The 23272-nt window shown below is 43.1% G+C and overlaps 1 long non-coding RNA gene and 1 pseudogene across 1 annotated transcript; both read right to left on the bottom strand.

The window, feature by feature from the left end:
• The window catches only part of LOC132886016 (B-cell receptor CD22-like), a 160977-nt pseudogene that overhangs the window by 112030 nt on the left and 25675 nt on the right, over nucleotides 1-23272 (bottom strand).
• LOC132882377 (uncharacterized) lies at nucleotides 1888-4176 on the bottom strand. Its single transcript, XR_009654207.1, has 3 exons — nucleotides 4091-4176; nucleotides 2399-2454; nucleotides 1888-1960 (listed from the first exon to the last, which is right to left on the bottom strand). It is a non-coding gene; the product is annotated as an uncharacterized LOC132882377 (long non-coding RNA).

Raw genomic sequence — 23272 nt, 5'->3', positions numbered from 1 at the left:
GCATAGCTGTGCAGTTAAATCCACTCAAACATTCCTTTTTAGTGCTGCTGTACTGAACAGTCATCCCATTACACTATGTTGGGCAAAATGGTCCCCAGTTGTAGGCAGGCTGCCCCGTTCCATGGCCCAACTGGAAGTCCAGATACTGCACAAGCACCCATACAATGACAAACTTAGCATAAAAGATGGGTAATGAATTGCTCAAATAATATCTGTTCAGCCACCTTCTCTGGTTTCCTGGGGTTGGGCCTCAGAAAACAAATAGCAACTGAATGAAGAACCTCTTTGGTCAGTAAAGCTTCTTAGGCAAGTCACACTCTCCTGGGATTTCACCCTGATAAGAGCAAGGAAGCCCATTGATGGGATGCTGGGGCATTAAACTCTTCAGACTGACTTGATCCATGGCCTGAGCTTCTGTTATTTACATATGTCTCCAGTAAGAGCCTAATGTTTTGGCTTCTGCAGGTTCATTAGAGAGTGGTCGATATGAGCAAGTTCTCAAAATTGCTGGCAGGTTTGGCATCATCCAAGCTTAGACCATAACAATAGCAGTTTAAAGTTAACATCTGAGCATTTTAGGAAAAAACAGAAGACAGACACGATCAGTGGTGTAGTCTATGTGATACGCAGGTATACGCCGTATGCCCACTGGAAAAGCTCAGCGATTTCCGTATACTCACTGAAGAGCTCAGTGATTTGCGTATGCGCATACGCCTGCCGAAAAATATATTCGTTATTTGAACTGGCCAAACCAACGTCAACATTGTCAGATGAATGTTCCACAGTTCCATTCCTAGATGCCTGTGTCCACCAAACGCGCTTTAGCGCTACAAGCGCCTATTCAATTCAAATCCTATGGGCTTCATTTATTAGATGCTGACAGAGCCTACTCAGCACTCAAGGCATTGCGAGTTGATCCAAGAGCAGAGAATTGACCCTTCTGGGAGCTCCGCCCCCCTAGCAACTGTTGCTATGTCAGTCAAGCCAGCCGTCTGCACTTGCCGTGTATGTAGCCAGTCAAATGACGTCAGAATAGAGGGGAAAGCATACAGGTCGTATGAAGCTACATAGTTTGATGCCTGTTGCCTTTGACTTGTTGCTAAGCAACAGTGCTTATTCAGTCATGACAGACTACGCGGCATTATCTAGCATTCAATCAAGCTTGCGAAATCATGAAACAAAAACAAACGACACTATTTCAGTGTTTTCAGAAGTGTCCTCAGCCATCACTCTGCAACACAACCAAGGAGGCAATGCAGACCTCAAATGCCAGAATATAAAAACACCTGGAAAGTCCTGTAGACCTTTTTTGCAGAGCTTGTGGACTAACACACTGAAGGGCATTGCATATTTGTTAATTAAATTATTTTTATCTTCTTTGAAGCAAACATTTGTTTTAGCACATCTAGGATGTTTTCTTGTTCATTTAAGCTGATGTGCTGAATAGATAAGAAATAAGAAATGCATTTAATATGTTAAAAACATTGTGTGATATGTGTTTAATTTACATGTCAATGTAAAATTTTCTTGATACATGAAAAATAAAAAAAAAACAATGATGGAAAAGCCCACTTATCTTAAGTTGAACGGTGAATCAAAATTTTATAAATTTTGTACATTTAAACCACATTTGTTTTGCATACAGTAGATCTGTACACAAAACCAGTTTCAAGATGCATATTACTCTGCATTAGGCAGTGATGGTGCTCATGAGGTGTTGCTTTCAGGTTATCGGACAGTTACAAGATGGATGAGTACAAGTAATAGCCACAACACACACGTGTTATATGTGTGTGTGAGTATAAATTTTTTTCCCGGGGGGGGGGGGGGGGCGTTACATGGCAAGCACTGAGTATACCCACTGCAAAAAAGTAGACTACACCACTGGACACAATTAACAGTTTTCCAATGATCTGTTTGATGACTGTCACTTCATCAGCGTGCACAGACTCACGGCTCACTGCAGAGAGAGAAAGGGCTTGCATAAGTATTTTTAGAAATACATTTCTCCTTATATTGCCATCAATGGTGGTACAAACTACTAAACAGTTTGAAGCAATGACCACAGCAACAATTTAGTAAGTTATGAGGCTTGTTCGTAAGTTCATAGTGAACTATGATATGACTGACCAAGCAGAATGAGATGATAGAAAGTTGCCTAGATAGCAACCAAACTAACACAGATGAACTATTCCAGTCACCATAGATTCTAAGAGGCAGGTTTTTGTGTACATGGATATGAGGGTCAAGGAGAAACATTAACATTTTCATATTTTTGTTGTCACCTCATAACTGCTTGTGGCCAAATTCTGCCCAATGAGCACCCACCTTGAAACATATTTTTTACCTCATGGTGTTTGGATTGTCTTTTAGGCATTCTAAATGTCATGAGTTTTACCTTCATGTTCTGTTGAAGCTCTGAGTATACAGTATCATCACCCAGACTGGCTTTCTCTAGTTGGGAACAAGAAACAAATCCTTGATTAATTTCCTGAATAAAACTCCAGCTCATCTAAATTGCTTAAGGGGGAAAAAAAAAGAAGACAAGAAACACCCGACCCAAAAATAGAGATGACCTGAAGGCTGCTGTCAAAGCAATCATGGCTTCGGTAACACCTTAGCAGTGATCGCCTCCATGCCACGCCACATTGATACAGTAATTCATGGTAAAGGAGCCCCCACCAAGTATTGAGTGTAGAAATGAACATACTTTTCAGAAGTTGGACATTTCTGTATTGTAAATCATTTTTGATTGATCTTAGGAAATATTCTAATAATTTGAGATATTGGATTTCTGATTTTCATGAGCTGCAAGCCATAATCATCAAAATTAAAACAAAAAAGGCTTGAAATATTTCACTTTATGTGTAATGAATATAGATATGAAAGTTTACCTTTTTGAATTAAATTATAAAAAAAGAGAACTTTTTCACGATATTCTAATTGTTTGAGCTGGATTAGTATTATGTCAGTAGTAATCATAAAATAATTCAATATTATGTTAACGGGCAGGCGGCACGGTGGTGTAGTGGTTAGCGCTGTCGCCTCACAGCAAGAAGGTCTGGGTTCGAGCCCTGTGGCCGGCGAGGGCCTTTCTGTGTGGAGTTTGCATGGTCTCCCCGTATCCGTGTGGGTTTCCTCCGGGTGCTCCGGTTTCCCCCACAGTCCAAAGACATGCAGGTTAGGTTAACTGGTGACTCTAAATTGACCGTAGGTGTGAATGTGAGTGTGAATGGTTGTCTGTGTCTATGTGTCAGCCCTGTGATGACCTGGTGACTTGTCCAGGGTGTACCCCGCCTTTCGCCCGTAGTCAGCTGGGATAGGCTCCAGCTTGCCTGCGACCCTGTAGAAGGATAAAGCAGCTTGAGATAATGAGAATGAGATGAGATGTTAATGGGCTGGCTGCCTAGCCAAGCCTTTTGGGTTAATCAATTCTCACTGCCTCTGTCAAAGTTGGTGTCATGTTCATGCACATTTGCACTGTAACGGATGTCAGATTAAATTTAGGTTCCAATCCTCTCCTTAGCATCAACTGAAAATGCACCAAAAAGTGCACTGTCTGCTGGTTTATTCTGTTACTTTTCAGTCCACCACATTCAGTCTGCCACTTAGTACTGTATCACTTTCAATATTAAAGTGCACATGAACACCAGACCACTCTTGTGAGATTGCTCCCTTTGAAAATTAAACCCAGAGGTGGGTAAAACCATGCCAGGTTGACATTGGTATGATAGAAAAAACACAGCTACAACGAATAAAATTGAAAATGGGTGTGTTAGATTTATGGTAGATATGCGAATGATCAATCATCAACAACAGTCAATAGTATCAGTGGTGCCGAGGCGGTGGGGGCCCCAAATCAAAATCTGCTTAGGTCCCTTTAAAATCTTGGCCTGGCCCTAGGGGAATAAAACCCTCAGGGATGTGCTATTATAGGAAATGAAAATCCACTACTTCACACTATCCTGATCTTGATGTTTCCCTGGAACAGCACATCACTGACTGTTTTGTTCGTGACATCATGACATAAAACAAGAGTAGTGTGCAAATGATCCATGATACAAAATACATTTTCATCATTTCACTCTACCTTTTACTTTCTTCGATTTTTTTTGTTGGTTTTAGTTCAATCTCAGCATAAGTCACATCACCAACACCTGCACCTTGTTCAGCATCAGCACCTGGAGTAGCAGAGAACAAAACCATCCCAGTGATCTTTAGCCGTGTAATAAATCACTCATAACTCATAAACAGAAACATAAGTCATGATCCATCTCTGGCTAAATCTACACTGAACACGAGCTGCTTTTTTAGAGAGTAAATCTTTAAACTCTGTTAGTTTCCTTTATCATTCAGTTTGTGGCATCTTTTTAAAGGTGCCCTTCCACCAAAAACGTTTAATACTGGCTCTTTTTGAAATACCATAGTTCACTCCGAGTTGCATATGCATGCTGCATGTGAAAATGTAATTCTATCCCCATTCCCTGTATTAGCTTATGAAAGAAAATAGTCGGAAACACGAGTGGATCTGAAAAAGCCATACGATCTTGCGTCACTTCGTAAATTAGTATTCATGGCCTCGCCCACCTTGGCTTGCGACCGCCCACGGGAAGGAAGTTTGGATTTAAGTGCGAGGAGAGATAGCAGAGCCCATCTCGTCAGTAGCTAACGAAGAAGACCTAACAGCAAGTTGAAAACATGGCTGAACAAGTTTGGGCCTGTGTTATTTGTGGCAGTAACACATCAACATTGCATTTCTTGCCCAAGATAGAAGAGGTGAAGAAGAAATGGTTGGAATTTATCTTTGGAACACCACCAGCGAAGTGTAATGCAGCGTTAGTTCTGTGTTCTGATCATTTCAACCACAGTGACTTTTCAAACTTCGGTGCCTTCAGTAGTGGTTTTGCTTCGAGGTTGTTTTTAATCCCTGGATCTGTACCGTCAAGACGATCGACCACCAGCTCACAAGCTGTAAGTAAAACATGAACTTTTTGTTCGAAGGTTTTTGTTACAAAATAGCATGTTCATATTCTCCACGTTAGCATGCATGACATGGTCACAAGCTCGGCAGGGATGAGAGTTTTCCACTTTTTCTGAGTAAAAAACGACCTTTTATATTATGCCAAATCCGTTGAGAATTTTTTAAATTAATTTCAGGGGGTTGGGGTATGTTCCTTCATGCTGTTCAAACTTTATTAAGTCCAACGATGTTTACACATTATTTGTAAGTTGCCATCTTTAGTCTCGTTTAAATTTCGTTGAATGTGATGTAAAATTCATGCTATCTACATTGTTATTGGTCAAAACATCGATTTCGAGACCATAATAGCCAATCAAAACAGTTTTTACAAAGACACCCACATTCTTTTTAAGTCACTCATTCATTTTATTCGTTTGTTCGTTCAGTAAAAACCCAAACATTTGCTGAATTTTTATTTCCTCGCATCGCACATCAATGACGTCAGCGCACGGTATTTTTCCCTTCGCGGTTTGTTCCTTCTCTCTCACCGTAGTAAGACACCCACATCCGCTTGTTCTGACTCACTGGAGGTAGCGTCACAGTGCTGTTAGCCAATCAGAGGTAACACGTTTACATGTCATGAATATTAATGAGTAAGAGCTGAAATCCTGTCGTTCTCCCCCCACCCACTCCTCCAGCAAACTAGAACAGCCTGAAACAGGAGAACCACTAGCCTAGTAAACTAGACCCATCCGCCTAGCGGCCAAAAATATTTTTGCCTAGCGAGTGGGTCTAGCCTCGCACCATATAAACAAAAACACCCCGGGCATCAAATCGTGCCCGCCAATCACAACGCAAGGTTTTTGTTTGGATTCTTTGGGCGGGCTTTTGCAGGAGTGACGACAAAGCTGCGCGACACTGGAGAAAGCACAACAGGAAAGATGGCTATGGCTAGTGAACAGCGCGCGTTTGACTCCGCTTTGGAATCAGTTTTAGAAGAATTAGACTTGGAGTTTTCGTTGAAACATGAGCAGGAAGAGGCTCTCCGCTCATTCCTTTTCAAGAAGGACATTTTCGCTGTTTTGCCGACCGGCTATGGCAAAAGTCTGATCTACCAGCTGCTCCGCTCATAGCCAAAAGGATGGGGCTAGTTTGTGCAGTACGAAGAATTAATAAACAGCTTTGAAACATTACTTTTTGATTGTTTCTTATTTTCCCATTATTTTAAATTTAAGGGAAATTATTTCACCAAACACCACTAAATAAAAACTCTCAAAAACAGTTTAAGCAAACCCTTGAAAAACACTTGGAAAAAAAATGATTGTATGTGGTACAGACTCCAAACTTGTGGTCATTATCTCCAAACTTCTTAATATCTAGAACCTGTTTATTAATTAATACGCATTTTGAAAAATTATTTATTTCAAGGTCTCCCCCACTGCTTTCTGTCGCTCTGACTATGTCACAGTCACTGATGCGCTGATTGGTCAGAGCGTTGGCCTATACGCACAGAGAGTTTGAAAGACAGCGGTTTGTTCCTCCCACTCCTTCGGAAATGTCTACGGATCGAGGCCAGACTAAATATTCACATTTAGTCTGGCTTGCCAGGCTAGAGAACCACAGCATGTTTTCACCAAAACCGGCTCACAGGGTATTCATTCATACTAGAGACCACCGCACAATTAAGGGTTGTTTTACAATCAGGGTACAAAGTTTGTGTCACACGGGTCCAAAATTCAAATTGATTCAAACAGGTTCTTGTACCAGTTTTTAAGTGAAGGACAAGTTAAAGAACAGATAGGCATGTGTAATAGTTTGTATTATAACAAGATTAAGTGTAGCTTTAAGCAGGGCTGGGAGAAACAAATGAAGTGATTCTCGGAGAGGACATTTTTTTTTGACAATTCAGAATCCACTACTTCCATAGTGCTTTTAAATATAAGGCTGTAAGCTTTGTGTTAGTTGTTTCTCATATTTATGTCCCAATATCTTGACCACATTTTAGGATGAAAATAATCATTTTAGATATGTTATTTTATATTGAAAAATTAGCTGTCTCGGAGAGGACTTTTTTGACACAATTACATACTAATTTGATCAAAATAGTCTGAAAACTTACTGGCATTCAACATTAAAACTTAACTATGTTTCCAATGATATGGAACCAAATATTTGTTTTATGGTATAAAGAATGATTTAAGTGCATCCCTTTTGGAGCTACCTGTGGTCAAAAAAGCACTTTTTCTAAATGACACGAGTAATTTTGCTAAATATGACATATATTGCCATACATTCACCAAAAATAACATTATCACCAATTTTTTTTTTCATGGTAAATAGAGCTATCACAGGGCTACAATAAACAACCAAGTTTATTTAGTCAAGCCTTTTGATATTGAAGATAAGTGTTAAATGTGTTTTTTTTTAAGCTTGCGTATCCTGATTGTAAAACAACCCTTAATGAAAAAAACGATGCAAGGGGACCTTTAATGTGCAATATCTTTATGATTAGTGCTCGGTAGATCACATCACTGCTTTTAATGGAGCCTGTGATGGAACAGATTCTTCTGATCTGGAGGAAAAATGCAGACCCCGGATCCTGATATGTTTATGTATTAAATTATTGAATGTGCTGAAAATTTCAGGTGTTATTTGCTGACTTTGTTTCTCAACAAATGCATGAAATCTCCCAGCATTAAAAACACTGTACCATTGTTCCTGTTTGCCTTCTTTTTCTTTGTGACCTTTGCGTAAGTGGCTTCGCTGCTCTCAGTTGCAGCGTCACCTGAACACAGTGGAGTGTGTTAATCACACGCCCCTTCTGTACTTTACTGTATTGAGTTAATCTACAATTAAGTTACCTAATGTAAGAGGAAATGTCTGATATGAAATAAAGCTACATTGGTGCTTGAAAGTTTGTGAACCCTTTAGAATTTTCTATATTTCTGCATAAGTATGACCTCAAACATAATCAGATTTTTACACAAGTCCTAAAAGTAGATAAAGAGAACCCAGTTAAACAAATGAGATTAAAATATTATACTTTGTCATTTATTTATTGAGGAAAATGATCCAATATTACATATCTGTGAGTGGCAAAAGTATGTGAACCTCTAGGATTAGCAGTTAATTTGAAGGTGAAATTAGAGTCAGTTGTTTTCAATCAATGGGATGACAATCAGGTGTGAGTGGGCACCCTGTTTTATTTAAAGAACAGGGATCTATCAAAGTCTGATCTTCACAACACATGTTTGTGGAAGTGTATCATGGCACAAACAAAGGAGATTTCTGAGGACCTCAGAAAAAGCATTGTTGATGCTCATCAGGCTGGAAAAGGTTACAAAACAATCTCTAAAGAGTTTGGACTCCACCAATCCACAGTCAGACAGATTGTGTACTGTGAGGGAAATTTAATGGACGAACGTTATTATCCTTTGTGTTTCTGTATGTTGAGCTAAAGTGGCTTAGTTACTGAGAAGAGATGTTTTTCCACATGCTGTAATCACTTTTCTGTGGCCTTGGTGATAAGCAGGGTGCCTGAGTTCTCCATAACTACGCATCCGCCTGCACATACCAGTGCACGCTTTAACAAAGCTTCATAGAAAATCTTGAGCCAGTCACGTGAAGATGCAAGCAGTAAGCGAATGCCTTTAGAGTATAATAGATAACAGCCACTAAAACACAACTCAGAGTGCGCGTACTCTCGGCATCATCAGAAGTGGTGTCTTCTTCTATTCTTCTCTTTCCTTTCCTATTTTATATATCTATTATATGATCTACTATAATAAATGACTGAAAAGACAACTGCTAAGCATTCTGAAGTGTTTATTAGAAATTTCCATTACAATTTGGCGTCCCCTGGGTGGGCCCTATGCGTCTGATCCTCGGACGATGGAACACTCCCAAGGCTACAGTGCGGAGCTGAGAACTCGGACGAGAGACCAGGCCATCAGGGCTCACCGAACCAGTAAGTGATAACTTTGCATTCTTGTGTAAAGAAATTAGTGGAAACAGTATTTAAAGAATGATACAAGAAATGGACAGAGATTTGTCCTAGTATTTAAAAAAGGATATAAGAAATGGACAGAGATTGTCCCAGTCAAGGAAGACTGATATAAGAGATGGACAGAAGTTTGTCTGAGCCCAGGAGGACTGCTAAGCTGTGATGCCATCAATATGTTTGCAGAAAATGGATAAAACACAATTTTGAGACAATAAACTGCGAGTAGTTTATTGGGTTGTGTAAGAGAATTATCCGCCCAAGTGACCACTGGGTAACGGCTCACCTACTTGAGCGAAGGAAGTACGGGTGCGTGTCTCGATGGACTCACGTTCAGCGATTCGTAACTGGGAAAGAATTGAATCTTGCTCCCTTTGTTCTGTGTGAACAACTAGCCCATTGGAGGAACGGGATAGAGAGGTTTGATCATGAAGTCACAAAGACACACCGGTGTGCACGCAAAATATTGATGAATTAACAGAGTACTGTCCTCCTCTAAATTCTGAAACGGAGAAACAGATTTTGTACACATGCGTGAGTTGTCTTTGAGGTTGTTGTGCTAAATGATACCTACTTTAGTTTAAGGCAAATGTCAGATAAAGTGCTTACTAATAAGAACACACCTAAAGGATTATTGTGTTGCATTTTTGGACATAGTCCAACTTGCTCTTCTTGTGATCCTGAAAAAAACTCAGCAATTGTTGTCATAACCTATTGATATAACCGTGTACAATGAGGAACAGAAACAGTAAGTTAGGGAAAGAAAAGAAAAAAGCAAGTAAGTGTGAAGCTACATGTGCTATAATAAGAATTGGCTGTTCCTATGACAGCCCAAACATCCAGTTTATGAAAACCTCATATGGCGAGGATTATTTGGCACAGTTTGACATGTGGGTAAAGGACTTAGGACTCCCTGAGAAGGGCAGTTTTAGTTCCAGGCAGATAGGACAGTTAGAAGAAAAGTTGAAACAGAAGAAAAAAGAAGAGTCTGCAGATAATGTTAAGTTCTTAGGGGACTGGAGGGCGTCTTCTGCATGGAAAGAAGAAACACTTAAGAGAGAGTACAAAAGAGAGAAATGACAGGCAGGGCTCTCACCCTCTTCTCAGTGTTTGAAATTTCAGATGGACCCTGACCTGGAGTCTGCCCCACCACCCCAACACACTGCCTTCTCAGCAAGGCGGAGCATCACTCCCACAAGCACTTCACCCACAGAAAGGGGGAGAAGTTGAGACAAAGAAAAAAAAACAAAACAAAACTGAGCCTCTGGAATCTCTCCCAGCCTACCAGCCGCCTCCAGCATCAGCGCCTCTCAGTGCTTCTCCATCACACACAAGATCCGGTCTTGCATATGGTGATGGAAAAGACACTCTCCTGGACCTGACCACGTGCTCACCAGTGGGTCCACAAGGCCATAACCTAAAGTCTGAAGTCCTTCATCTTCCAATGATGGAAGTGGCTGGAGCTGACGGCGTGCTTTTAGTCCACAGACCCTGGACGACAGCTGACATGAAGGAAAGCATGGCTTCTCTTCCCAACGTGAGAGAGGTAGGAGGAAAGAGATTTGGTAATGAGCTGTTGATATTTTGCAGAGAATTCCGACCAACCACCCATGAGCTTCGCCGCCTACTCATGATCAAGATGGGTATAGATTGGAACAAGGTTTCCAAAGAGTGGCCAGAAGCTGACCAGCGGATGGTAATCGTGAGTACAGAAATACCCTCACTGCTCTCTGTGCTCGTCTGGACAGTGCTTTTCCCTTGAACATAGACATTACTAAGATCAGTATGTGTAAGCAAGAAGATGGAGAAGGTGTGTCAGCGTTTCTCATCCGTCTCACCGCTGCGCATGAGAAAAAAAAACACAGTGGCCTGACCAGGCCCATGACCCTGGCTGCAGTGGAGGGCACTCCTGAGCCTCACCAAGATCGAGCAGTACGCTGTGCATGCAGAAAGTCTGATGAAAGGAAAGGAGAAGACAAAGTCAACATAAAGAGACCAAGACCTACACGCCGCCACTCTCACTCTTCTCCAGACTGCTCAGCCTGGACCTAGAGGAAGAGGTCGAAGTAGGGGCCGAGACAGGACAACCTGGAGTCCTGGATAAAAGGTGCAACCTGCTACAACTGTAATCAGAAGGGACACGAAAATTGCTCGAAATTGTCTCCACAGAAGCAGCCAGAAGCCCTGTGAGGAGTACAGCAAAGCAGACTGATGGGCAGACTCCGGGAACAGGCCCCACATAGAGAACAGGGGAGGTAACACACACACACACACACCTGACGATACACATACACATAGACAGGAGCATTCACATAACGTTAAACACATTAGCAGCAGCACCTGCATGCAACAGCAAAACTACACAGAAACGCCCGATACACCAGTCCAGATAGATACACCTGAAGTTGCATTAAGTTTGTTAAAATACACAACTACTCCCTTCTCTAAACTCCCTTGTATGCCCCTCACTGTATGTGGGCATGTGTTAACCTTTTTAGTAGATTCTGGAGCAGCACACTCAGTGATACAACATAGGGTACTTCCAGTAGACCCACCGCTCAGCTCAAATTTTATTCAGACAATGGGCATCTCAGGATGACCTGTAACTGAAACTCTCAGTCAACCTCCTGTGTAAAAGCGAGGGAGGAATAGTTACGTCCCACTCATTCCTCATCTCACATACATGTCCAATAAATTTGTTAGCACGCGATTTAATGTGCAAATTAGGAGTAAATCTCGCGTCCACTCCAGATGGACTAACTATTGAAGTAAGTGAAATGTGCGGTGTGCAGTATGGGTTTGGAAGCCCTCTGTATGTGTATGTCTGGCAGCTCTGCTCAGATCAACTCGCACAAACTCCCAAACACCTTGTACAGCTTGCACACTTGAACACCTCATCAGTTGACACAGATTATATGAAAGAGGAAGATTTGCATTGTACAGCACATGTTCACCAAGGTCAAGATGTGGAGTTTGAAAAGACTTGGTTTGCAGACCCCCATGTACGTGAAAGATTGACCCTCAAAACTACATATTGGTCTAAACATTATTGCGCTGTGCAGGTCCATTTTACTCGTTGTCCAAACAGCTGCATCAATGTTCATCGCAGTGTTCTCAAACATGTTATACACGGCCTCGTGTCAGAGGACTCTGAGGTCGACTGCTGCCAACATGATTTCTTAGACATCATTAATTCTATATCCCATGTCTCATTAGCAAGGCCACGAGCCACCCATTGGAAAGACGTGGGGAAGTGGGTCAAGAAGTGCGCAGTCGATGGCAATGAATGGTCCCAAACAAAGGACCCTAGTGTGTTGTTTTGCCAAAGCTTGGGGTCTACAAACAAAGTCATGCTGTGTGTGTGCATGTTAAGCGCAGCGTAATATCAGCCACTGATGACCGGGATCCTGGGGACCCCGGCCATAGTGGCCTGTTTGTCTCTGTTTCCACAGGCATAACTCCAGCAGAGGTGCACCCCAAATTGGTGGGAGTTCCAAATTCCGTTTGGGCGAAGGGTAAACATGATGTAGGCCTAATAAAGAATGCTGAACCAGTGGTGATCACCCCCAAATCAGATTTCAGGCCTAGACAGACCCAGTACCCACTCAAACCAGAAGCAATCGCAGGTATAAAACTGGTCTTTGATTCGTTGCTGAAGGCAGGTGTAGTTGTCCCTTGCCCGGACTCTCCAGTGTGCACTCCTGTTTTTCCAGTTAAGAAGGCAAGAAAACCGTCCCAGCCCGATGAGTGGAGGTTTGTCCAAGATCTGCAAGCAGTCAATGCTGCGGCTGTCCCGCATGCGCCTGACGTCCCTAAAGAGTGCTCTGCAGACCACACCCACTCTGGGACTGCCTGACCCCAATAAACCATTTTTTCAAAGTGTAGATGAAAAGAAGGGTTTTTATGACCTCTGTTCTTTTGCAGAAACATGGGGATAGATTGAGACCTGTAGCCTACTTCTCCAGCAGGCTGGATCCAGTGGCGGCTGGACTTCCTGTTTGCCTGTGTGCAGTTGCCGCAGCTGAAAAGGCGGTAACTGCCTCCAGAAATATTGTGGGGTATTCTAACCTCACCCTTTTGGTCCCACATGCTGTCTCCCTGTTTCTGTTGGAGGAAAAGACGTCACATTTGTCAGCACAGAGATGGTTGAAGTATAACGCGGTCATGCTTGATATGCCTAACATCATTGTGAAACGTTGTACTATTCTGAATCCTGCCTCTCTTCTCCCTACAGAGGACGATGGAGAGCCACATGACTGTGTTGCTCTCACTAATGATTTTTGTTCCCCCAGGGCAGACTTAGAGTGACCCTTTGGAAAATCCAGACATGGTCCTCTATGTGGATGGTTCAGCCTCCAGAGACCCAGAGACGGGAAAGAACAAAGTAGGTTTTACCATAGTCTCAGATCACGAGGTCCTCAAGGCGTCATGTCTGCCCTCAAACCTATTGGCGCAGGCCGCAGAGCTCTCTGCCCTTATCGAGGCATGCAAATTGGCTGCAGAGCAATCTGTCAATATTTTTACGGACAGCAGGTATGCATTTGGCGTTGTGCACAATTTTGGCACCATTTGGAAACACAGAAATTTTCTCACTAGCACAGGATCTCCCATTGCACATCATAAACTTGTCTCTGAGTTGTTGGATGCTATTCTACTCCCTAGAGCCATTGCTGTGTGCAAGTGTGCTGCCCATACTAACAATACTGATCTTGTGTCTCAAGGGAATGCCAGGGTGGACGCGGCAGCTAAGTGTGCAGCCTCAGCTTCCAGTTCACCCTCTAACCTTGTTTTTTCCTCAGGTTTCTACCCCCTGTTTACAGCTAGCGGACCTTCAGAGCACTGCCACTCAGGACGAGAGACGAGTCTGGAAACAGGCAGGCTGTATCTTTGCAAGACAGCTGATCGTATTAGTTCAGTGGATGGAAGACTCTGATTTTATCCACCATACCGCTCCTGGGCTTAGTGATTGTGATACTATGTTTGCTCCCTGTTTTCTGTCAATGTTGTATGTCTGTGTTTCAGAGGCAGCTGACAAATATCGGTTACCAGATGGTGAAAATAAACTCCGATGACTTGCACGACTGGCCTCCAAACTCACATGAAGACTATAACCCACCATTTGATGACATCAGCACAGTTGACATGAAACTAGTCCTGACTTAAAACACTTTCATTATGATTGTTTCCTGTTCTATTATTCCTGATCTATGTATATGGCTTGCTAGCATTCATTTAAGACATCTATGTCTTACAAAATAGCCTTAGCATTATCCCTGTACACTCAATGACGTGTTAAGTCGAATCTCTGAGAACTCTTATCACTGAAACTGTGTACAGTTCTTTCCTTTTAGCAATTATTATCCTGTAGGATAAAAAGGGGGGAGAATGTGAGGGAAATTTAATGGACGAACATTATTATTCTGTGTTTCTGTATGTTGAGCTAAAGTGGCTTAGTTATTGAGAAGAGATGTTTTTCCACATGCTGTAATCACTTTTCTGTGGCCTTGGTGATAAGCAGGGTGCCTGAGTTCTCCATAACTACGCATCCGCCTGCACATACCAGTGCACCCCAGGTGCACGCTTTAACAAAGCTTCATAGAAAATCTTGAGCCAATCACATGAAGATGCAAGCAGTAAGCGAATGCCTTTAGAGTATAATAGATAACAGCCACTAAAACACAACTCGGAGTGCGCGTAATCTCAGCATCATCAGAAGTGGAGGCTTCTTCTATTCTTCTCTTTCCTTTCCTATTTTATATATCTTTTATATGATCTACTATAATAAATGACTGAAAAGACAACCGCTAAGCATTCTGAAGTGTTTATTAGAAATTTCCATTACAATTACAAATGGGGGCGGCACGGTGGTGTAGTGGTTAGCGCTGTCGCCTCACAGCAAGAAGGTCCTGGGTTCGAGCCCCGGGGCCGGCGAGGGCCTTTCTGTGTGGAGTTTGCATGTTCTCCCCGTGTCCGCGTGGGTTTCCTCCGGGTGCTCCGGTTTCCCCCACAGTCCAAAGACATGCAGGTTAGGTTAACGGGTGACTCTAAATTGACCGTAGGTGTGAATGTGAGTGTGAATGGTTGTCTGTGTCTATGTGTTAGCCCTGTGATGACCTGGCGACTTGTCCAGGGTGTACCCCGCCTTTCGCCCGTAGTCAGCTGGGATAGGCTCCAGCTTGCCTGCGACCCTGTAGAAGGATAAAGCGGCTAGAGATAATGAGATGAGATGAATTACAAATGGAGGAAATTCAAGACCATTGTTACCCTCCACAAGAGTGGTCGACCAACAAAGATCACTCCAAGAGCAAGGCGTGTAATAGTCGGCAAGGTCACAAAGGACCCCAGGGTAACTTTTAAGCAACTGAAGGCCTCTCTCACATTGGCTAATGTTCATGAGTCCACCATCAGGAGAACACTGAACAATGGTGTGCATGGCAGGGTTGCAAGGAGAAAGCCACTGCTCTCCAAAAAGAACATTGCTGCTCATCTGCAGTTTGGTAAAGATCATGTGCACAAGCCAGAAGGCTATTGGAAAAATGTTTTTTGGACAGATGAGACCAAAATAGAACTTTTTGGTTTAAATGAGAAGTGTTATGTTTGGAGAAAGGAAAATACTGCAATTCAGCATAACAACCTTATCCCATCTGTGAAACATGGTGGTAATATTATGGTTTGGGTCTGTTTTGCTGCATCTGGGCCAGGACGGCTTGCCATCATTGATGGAACAATGAATTCTGAATTTTACCAGCAAATTCTAAAGGAAAGGACATCTGTCCATGAACTGAATCTCAAGAGAAGGTGGGTCATGCAGCAAGACAATGACCCTAAGCACACAAGTCGTTCTACCAAAGAATGGTTAAAGAAGAATAAAGTTAATGTTTTGGAATGACCAGGTCAAAGTCCTGACCTTAATCCAGTCAAAATGTTGTGGAAGGACCTGAAGCGAGCAGTTCATGTGAGGAACCCCACCAACATCCCAGAGCTGAAGCTGTTCTGTACAGAGGAATTGGCTAAAATTCCTCCAAGCCAGTGTGCAGGACTGATCAACAGTTACCGGAAACATATTTAGTTGCAGTTATTGCTGCACAAGAGGGTCACACCAGATACTGAAAGCAAAGGTTCACATACTTTTGCCATTCACAGATTAGTAATATTGGATCATTTTCCTCAATAAATAAATGACCAAGTGAAATAATTTTTGTCTCATTTGTTTAACTGGGTTCTCTTTGTCTACTTTTAGGACTTGTGTGAAAATCTGATGATGTTTTAGCTCATATTTATGCAGAAATATAGAAAATTCAAAAGGGTTCACAAACTTTCAAGCACCACTGTACCTGTTTCACTCGTATCTGCTTGAGCCACAGTGTCATAAATGTGTTCAGTTCCTACAGAAAAAAGAACAAAGATTCAGTTAATTTGTTATAAATGTGACTGTAGATTACAAAACATAACAGATTTCAAACAAATAAAATGTTTTATTATTATGAGATTATAATTTTACAATGGATTTCAAAGAAAGATGTAAGTTTCTGTGAATAAATGTAGAAATAAACAGTCACTGAGACAGTATCTGACCAGCCTGAAGTGATGCGTGTCCTGCCTGAGAGTCTTCAGCTCCTGACCGCCTCTGATTCTGATCTGATGTCTGATTGGTTTTCTGCTGCTTTTCTATAGAGGGAAACAGATTCTACGTCTGAACAGGGTGTAAATAGGAACAGAAACACTTTATTTTATACATCCCTGATTCAGCGTAATGAACAGAGGGAGTATGATATAATTCTAATAACAATATGGAGTTAGAGGAGTGAAACTACATGTATGAACTGCACAACGTGTAGTAAAGTCATATTTACAACTAAACTTAATGATTTAACAAAAATCCAGATTCTGTTATTAAACCAGGTTCAGTGCGACAGATCTCACACCCACAATAATTACTGAGAATTTGCCAAAAACAATCAAACTATTATGTGACACATCATAATTTTCTTTATTCTTGAGAAATTCTGATGATATTCAACATAAAATAGCGAAATCAGTTATCAGACCTTTCTTTCTTTTGTAGGACCACAGCAGGATCATTAAGATCAGTAAAGCAATGAACAAAAATCCCAAACCCACAGCCACTCCTACTGTTCCAACACTGGATCTAAATCCTGGGACTGAGGAGAGAAAGAGAGCAAAATTTAAGCTTTAAACACTGTACAACTAAACCGTGTTATTAAAACTAGAATCAAATAAAAATAAATTCACACAAGGTTTCTCATGTCTGACTGAGACCCAGCTTTTCAGTGACTCTCCTCTCTCTGGGTGTTTACAGTGGTAGAAACCTTCATCTGACTTTGAGATCTTATGGATGATCATCTCTCCTGTAGTCTGTGTCTGGAGGACTGATCCATCTTTATCGAAATCAGCTCGGAGGTTTGAGGGCTTTGGGTTTCGATATAAACAGCATAGAGTCAGAGGATGCCACTCAGTGTAAGGATTTATTCTTGATCTCAGTTTAACCAAGAAGGCATTAACCTTTTGTAACCCTTTGTTCTTATATGCTCTACTGACGTGCAAATATTTTGTGTTAATACCAGCTATCATAAGAACAGGCTGTGCATAAGAAATGTGTCTGAACATTCTGCTTATTATTGCACACCATTGTGATAATGTATACTGCTTTGCTGTAGATAACTCAACCCGCTTAGGGCCAAGGTCCTCTTACTCGCACACAGTCTTCACACACACACACATATAAAGTCTTCTGTTGTCTCTTGTCTTTTGGTGAGTTGTGAATAAAGACTGTGAAACTATTCTTGGTTCCTGTCTGGCTTCACGATTTGCCCCAGAGCTCTGGGTGACACGGAGGGACCGATCTGCGAGAGGGTGATCGCTCCTGTTGGAGCAAGAGGAAGAGATGGTGAATCTCTGACCTAACAGTTTTGGGGGCTCGTCCGGGATACTCCTGATCAGGTAAGAAATATCTTTTATTTTAAGGGACTTCCGCCTGGTTGGTAGTATCCGAAAACCCATTTATCCCCATGAGAGTTGCCACGGGTCCGTGTGAGTTACCATGGAATAATTAGTGTGCGCGCGTAAAATCTAGTTTTATCTCGAGACGGTCCTTACATGCCACCATGGGGGGAAGTTGTGTTAAGGCACCCAGACCGGACCCCGAGGAAACCCCACGGGATTGGATGAATCACTGTGGTTTAGCATTCTACACCAGTCCATGGTTAGATGATTTGGCCGGCTGGACTGAATCCCAGCCTCAGTTTTTGACTTATCCTCGTGCAGGAACTTTTAAACCAGAGTATCTCGCCTCGGCGCATAGACAAATATACGAGGGATTGGGCGACCCAGAATGGGATTATGATTATATGACTAAAGGCTATTTAGAATGGGTCAGAATGAAATCAGTATGGGACGATTTTCACGGAATTAAAGAAACTAAGGAACAAAGAAGATCAGTACCACGCCCTAAACCTGAAGACAAGGCAAAACCCATTTCGTCTACACCTCCTGTTACTACACCACCTACAGCCTCTGCCCTACCACCGCCGTATGAGGGATCGAATAATGTTCCCACTCCTGCATCCCCACCGGTCCCTCAGGGCCCATCACCGGTCCCAAAACTATATCCAGATTTAAGTAATCATTCATGCCCTGCTGATAGCGCTCCCAGCGCACCTGCATCTCTTGAGACAGATGCTAAACCTGAGAAACCCAAGGCAGGTAAAAAACCCTCTGTAAGCTCAAATATGCCAGTACTAAAAAAACGAGACTGATGACTCTGATGAGGATGACGATGATGATGTGGGACCAGATAGAGGTTCCCTTCCACCACCGCCTTCCCCTGTGAATACCGCTTGCGTATGGGTTCAGAAGGGCAGGGGGCTGAAAATCACTCTGCTTTCTGCATCAGACCTGAAAGATATTATTAAAATGTTGCCTCCGTTAGACAAACCATTCAACTTCATAGACATGCTCGTAAAAATGTCACAACACTGCCAGCTGGTAGGAGCAGATTACCGTTTTATCCTTCATGCCATCCTCGGCGACAGTTATGATGAAGCTGCATTGATAGTTGCAGTGCCATGTCTCGATCCCATAAATGATGAATACGAAGTGGTTAAAACTAAGACAGAAGTAGGTGACAGCAAAACCACCACAAGGAATGAGTTTAAGTTCTACTGGAAGGATACCAGTAAAGCTATGAGGGAATTAAAGGAACAATTGAAGCATTATCTGCTCTCATGACAGCAGGCTAACTGCGATCTTTCACAGGTTACTAATTGTAAACAGGAGAGGGCTGAACTCACTTCAAAGTTTCTGACGCGTTTTAGCGAGACGTGGACTTGTCTGGGAAACATGCAATTAGATCAGCAGCAAGCCAACCCACTCTTTACTTCGACATTTTTGAATAATTGTCATCCTGACATACAGAAGGTTCTGAAATATCAGTTAAGTGACCATAGCAATATGACAATAAGAACCCTAGGGGAAAGAATTAGAACTATGGAGGGAGATGGTATTCTGGATAGTAAGCAGGTAGCCTGCCTCTCTGTGGCCGGTGGAAACTCATACTCACAGCCCCATGGAGACATGAATAGACGACAAAAGAATCAGAAACCGAGCATTCGCCCACAAGGCAGGGGACGCTCTGGAGCGTGCCACTATTGTGGCAAAGAAGGACATTGGCAACATGAGTGTAGAAAGAAAAAGGTGGATGAAGCCAATTCACAGCGTATGTTTCCCCTTCCTCCTCCTAATCCTCAGCAGCCGCCACCAGCTGCCCCTACAGCAAATCTTTTTGTGCAGCAATGCCCCACAGGCCCATATCATCCTTAGAGCTGCCTACAGAGCTGTGACCCTGTAATGCTACATTGTTCTTTTGACTCTTACCTAGCCAACGACTTGCCTGTCGTAGAATTAGCTATAGATGGACAGGTGCTTCCTTTTCTAATTGACACTGGTGCTACGATGTCCTCTGTGGGAAAACCCTACGAGGGCCCTCTCTCTAACAAAACCGTTCACTCTGTGGGAATTGATGGGGTCCCCTTCTCCTCCCCTTGCACTCCTCTGTTATTGGTAACCTGTCCCGCCGACACAGCACTTCGTACGCAAAACCATTCTTTTGTGTTTATGCCACAGTGTCCCTTTAATCTACTGGGGCATGATCTAATGAGTCTGTTACATTTATCCATTTCGTTTCAGGGGTCCAGAATGACTATTTGTACCCCTGACTCTCTGCCTCCCACCTTGGTTCATCTCTCTTCATGTATGGCTGTCCCAAATGTCTCTGCTGTTTGTACTGCTGCTGTAAACCCTGTTGTATTCTCTCCTACAGATCCTTTGAGTGTCCTTCCCTCTTCCCTGGTTGTCCTGGTTCACTGTGTGCCTTATGAGGCTAAGCTTAAACATGTGCATCCTGTTTATGTTAAACAGTACCCTCTCTCTGAAACTAAGGCTCAGGGCATTGATGGCATCCTACAGTCTCTCCTCGAGCAAGGCGTGGTGAGACCATGTACTAGCTCATACAATACACCTGTCAATCCAGTACCTAAACCTGATGGTACCTGGCATTTTACGCAGGATTTACGTAAGATTAATGAACTGATTGTCCCTGTTGCACCCATTATACCTGATGTTTCCTCTGTAATGTCACAGGTTCCTGCTCATCATTGCTGTTTTTCCGTTATTGACCTCTGTTCTGCCTTTTTCAGTGTTCCTGTTGAAGAGCAGACACAGCCTTTGTTTGCCTTCATGCACAGGGGGAGACAGTATACTTGGACACGTTTGCCTCAAGGTTTCATTGACTCTCCTGCTGTTTTCTCAGCCGTAGTTCAGGACGCATTCTGTGACCTCTCCCTCCCCCAGGGCTCTGTGGTCCTGCAGTACGCTGACGATCTTCTGGTATCTGCTGAATCACCAGAAATCTGCCAGGATGCCTCCTTACACCTGCTCCAACATCTGGCGTGCAAGGGCTTTAAGGTTTCCAGGACCAAGCTGCAATATTGCATGGACACTGTTAAGTATTTGGGGTTTGAACTTTCACAAGGATGTCGTAAGCTGTCATCTGACTGGGTGCGGGTGATTCTAGACACAAAGCGCCCTGCAACTAAACATGCACTGATGGCTTTCCTGGGTCTTATCAATTACTGTAGACAATGGATCCCTGACTGCTCTTTATATGATAAGATTCTCAGTTCTGCAATCTCTCACCATGATCTACTGCAGCACCCTTTGACCTGGGCTGCTGCTATGATGGATGCTTACCACTCCCTCAAAAGCACCCTTTGTTCAGCCCCGCCCCTGGGTCTACCCGACTACTCCAAGCCCTTCCACCTCTATGCCTGTGAACATTATGGCACAGCCTCTGCAGTGTTGGCCCAGGAGCATGGGGGGGATGCGTCCTTGTGCGTTTTTATCTAAAATGTTAGACACTGTTGCCCAAGGCTTACCTGCGTGTCTAAGGGCTGTTGCCGCATGTGCTCTGATGGTTTTAGACATGGAGAAATTGGTTTTGTCTCACCCACTGATCTTGCACTCGTCACATCAAGTTAAACAGGTGTTGCAAAATTTACAGACCCAGCATATGACTGCGCAGCGCCGCTCCAGATACGAAACCATTCTCTGTTCTACTAATAATCTCGAAATTTGTGCCACATCCTCTTTCGATACTGTAGGTCACACTCTCGCATGCCTCCTTAATTCTCAGGATGACACTCTGGATGACATTGATCATGATTGCCTGTCTGAAATCATACATACTACTAGTATCAGGTCCGATCTCTCCTCCAGCCCTCTAGGAATGGGGGAAGTACTTTTTGTTGATGGCTCTTGTTCTAAACCCTCAGATGGTGTTTTCCTCTGTGGTTACTCTGTGTGTTCACTGCCTGATATTGTGCATGAGGCATATGCTCTTCCTTTCTCCTCGGCTCAGGCAGCTGAGTTGTATACTCTCACGCATGCCTGTATTTTGTCTCAGGGCAAGGATGTCACAATCTACACAGACTCTCGTTACGCCTTTGGTGTGGCTCATGATTTTGGGAAGATTTAGCAGTTTCGAGGCTTCCATGCCACAGACGGGAGGCCCATTTCTCACTCTACCTTAGTACAAAATCTCATTGATTCTTGTCATCTCCCTAGGTCACTCACCATAGTTAAAACTAAGGTGCATGCCTCGGGAAACACACCTGAAATAATGGGTAATTCTCTCGCCGATCGCATTGCAAAACTTGCTGCTGCCTCTGGTATCATGTCTCCTGGCCTAGATCCTTCACCGTGCAATACCTCTTGCCTTGCCAGCACGCTGATCCCTGACTTAGATCTTTTTTCTTTACAGGCTTCAGCCTCTCCAAATGACTCTGCCTTTTGGCAGTTACAAGGCGCTTACGTTGCCCCTGATGGCTTATGGTACAGTCAGGATGGCCACCTTTGTCTTCCATCTCATTGCCTTCCCTTCCTTGTGCGCGAATTTCATGGTGTGACACATCGCGCATGAAGGGGGGTGAAGGGAGACATGAACAAACTTTTTTGTATAGCCAATTTAAACAGCTCGGTGGACTCAATTCTCGAGAGATGCCTCATCTGCGCACAAAATAATCCCTCTAAAGCAGGTGCAGAACATGAGTGTTTACCCATACCTACGTCTCTGTTCCTAGAATGGCAAATCGACTTCACACATATGCCTCCCTGAAGGCCATTTAAATATCTCCTGGTGACTGTGGACAAATTCTCCAAATGGGTAGAAGCCTTTCCCTGTTCTCGAGAGAACACGAAGGTAGTTACTCATATTCTGGCAAAAGAAATAATACCTCATTATGGGGTTCCAGACGCCATAGACTCAGACAAAGGTACCCCTTTCACCTCGAAAGTCACACAAAACCTTTGCAAGTATCTTTCACTAAACTGGCGTTTTCACATTCTGTACCACCCTCAATCCTCTGGTATCGTAGAATGTACTAATCGAACATTGAAAGACAAACTAACTAAGGCCATGCAGGCCACAGGTTCGAATAATTGGGTAGACTTATTGCCAGCCACTCTGGCTGAAATTCGTATGACACCAAGACCTAGCCTAGGGGGATATTCCCCCTATGAAATTATTTTTGGAAGACCTTTCCCTCTCCCCTGGAAGAGGGGAACTCCGGCTCTGGGTACCTCTGATTTGAAAACACATATGGAGGAGTATTCTGCAGCCCTTATAGATAAGTTGCATAAAATTTGTACCAAGGTCAATAGTACAATATCGTCTCCACCAGCAGCACCCACACACCCCTTTCACGTGGGAGACAAGGTGCTGGTGCAACTTTTTAAAC

This window comes from Neoarius graeffei, chromosome 1 (assembly GCF_027579695.1).
Source record: "Neoarius graeffei isolate fNeoGra1 chromosome 1, fNeoGra1.pri, whole genome shotgun sequence".
NCBI classification, from domain to species: Eukaryota; Metazoa; Chordata; class Actinopteri; order Siluriformes; family Ariidae; genus Neoarius; species Neoarius graeffei.
This window is presented reverse-complemented; position numbering and strand designations above follow the sequence as displayed.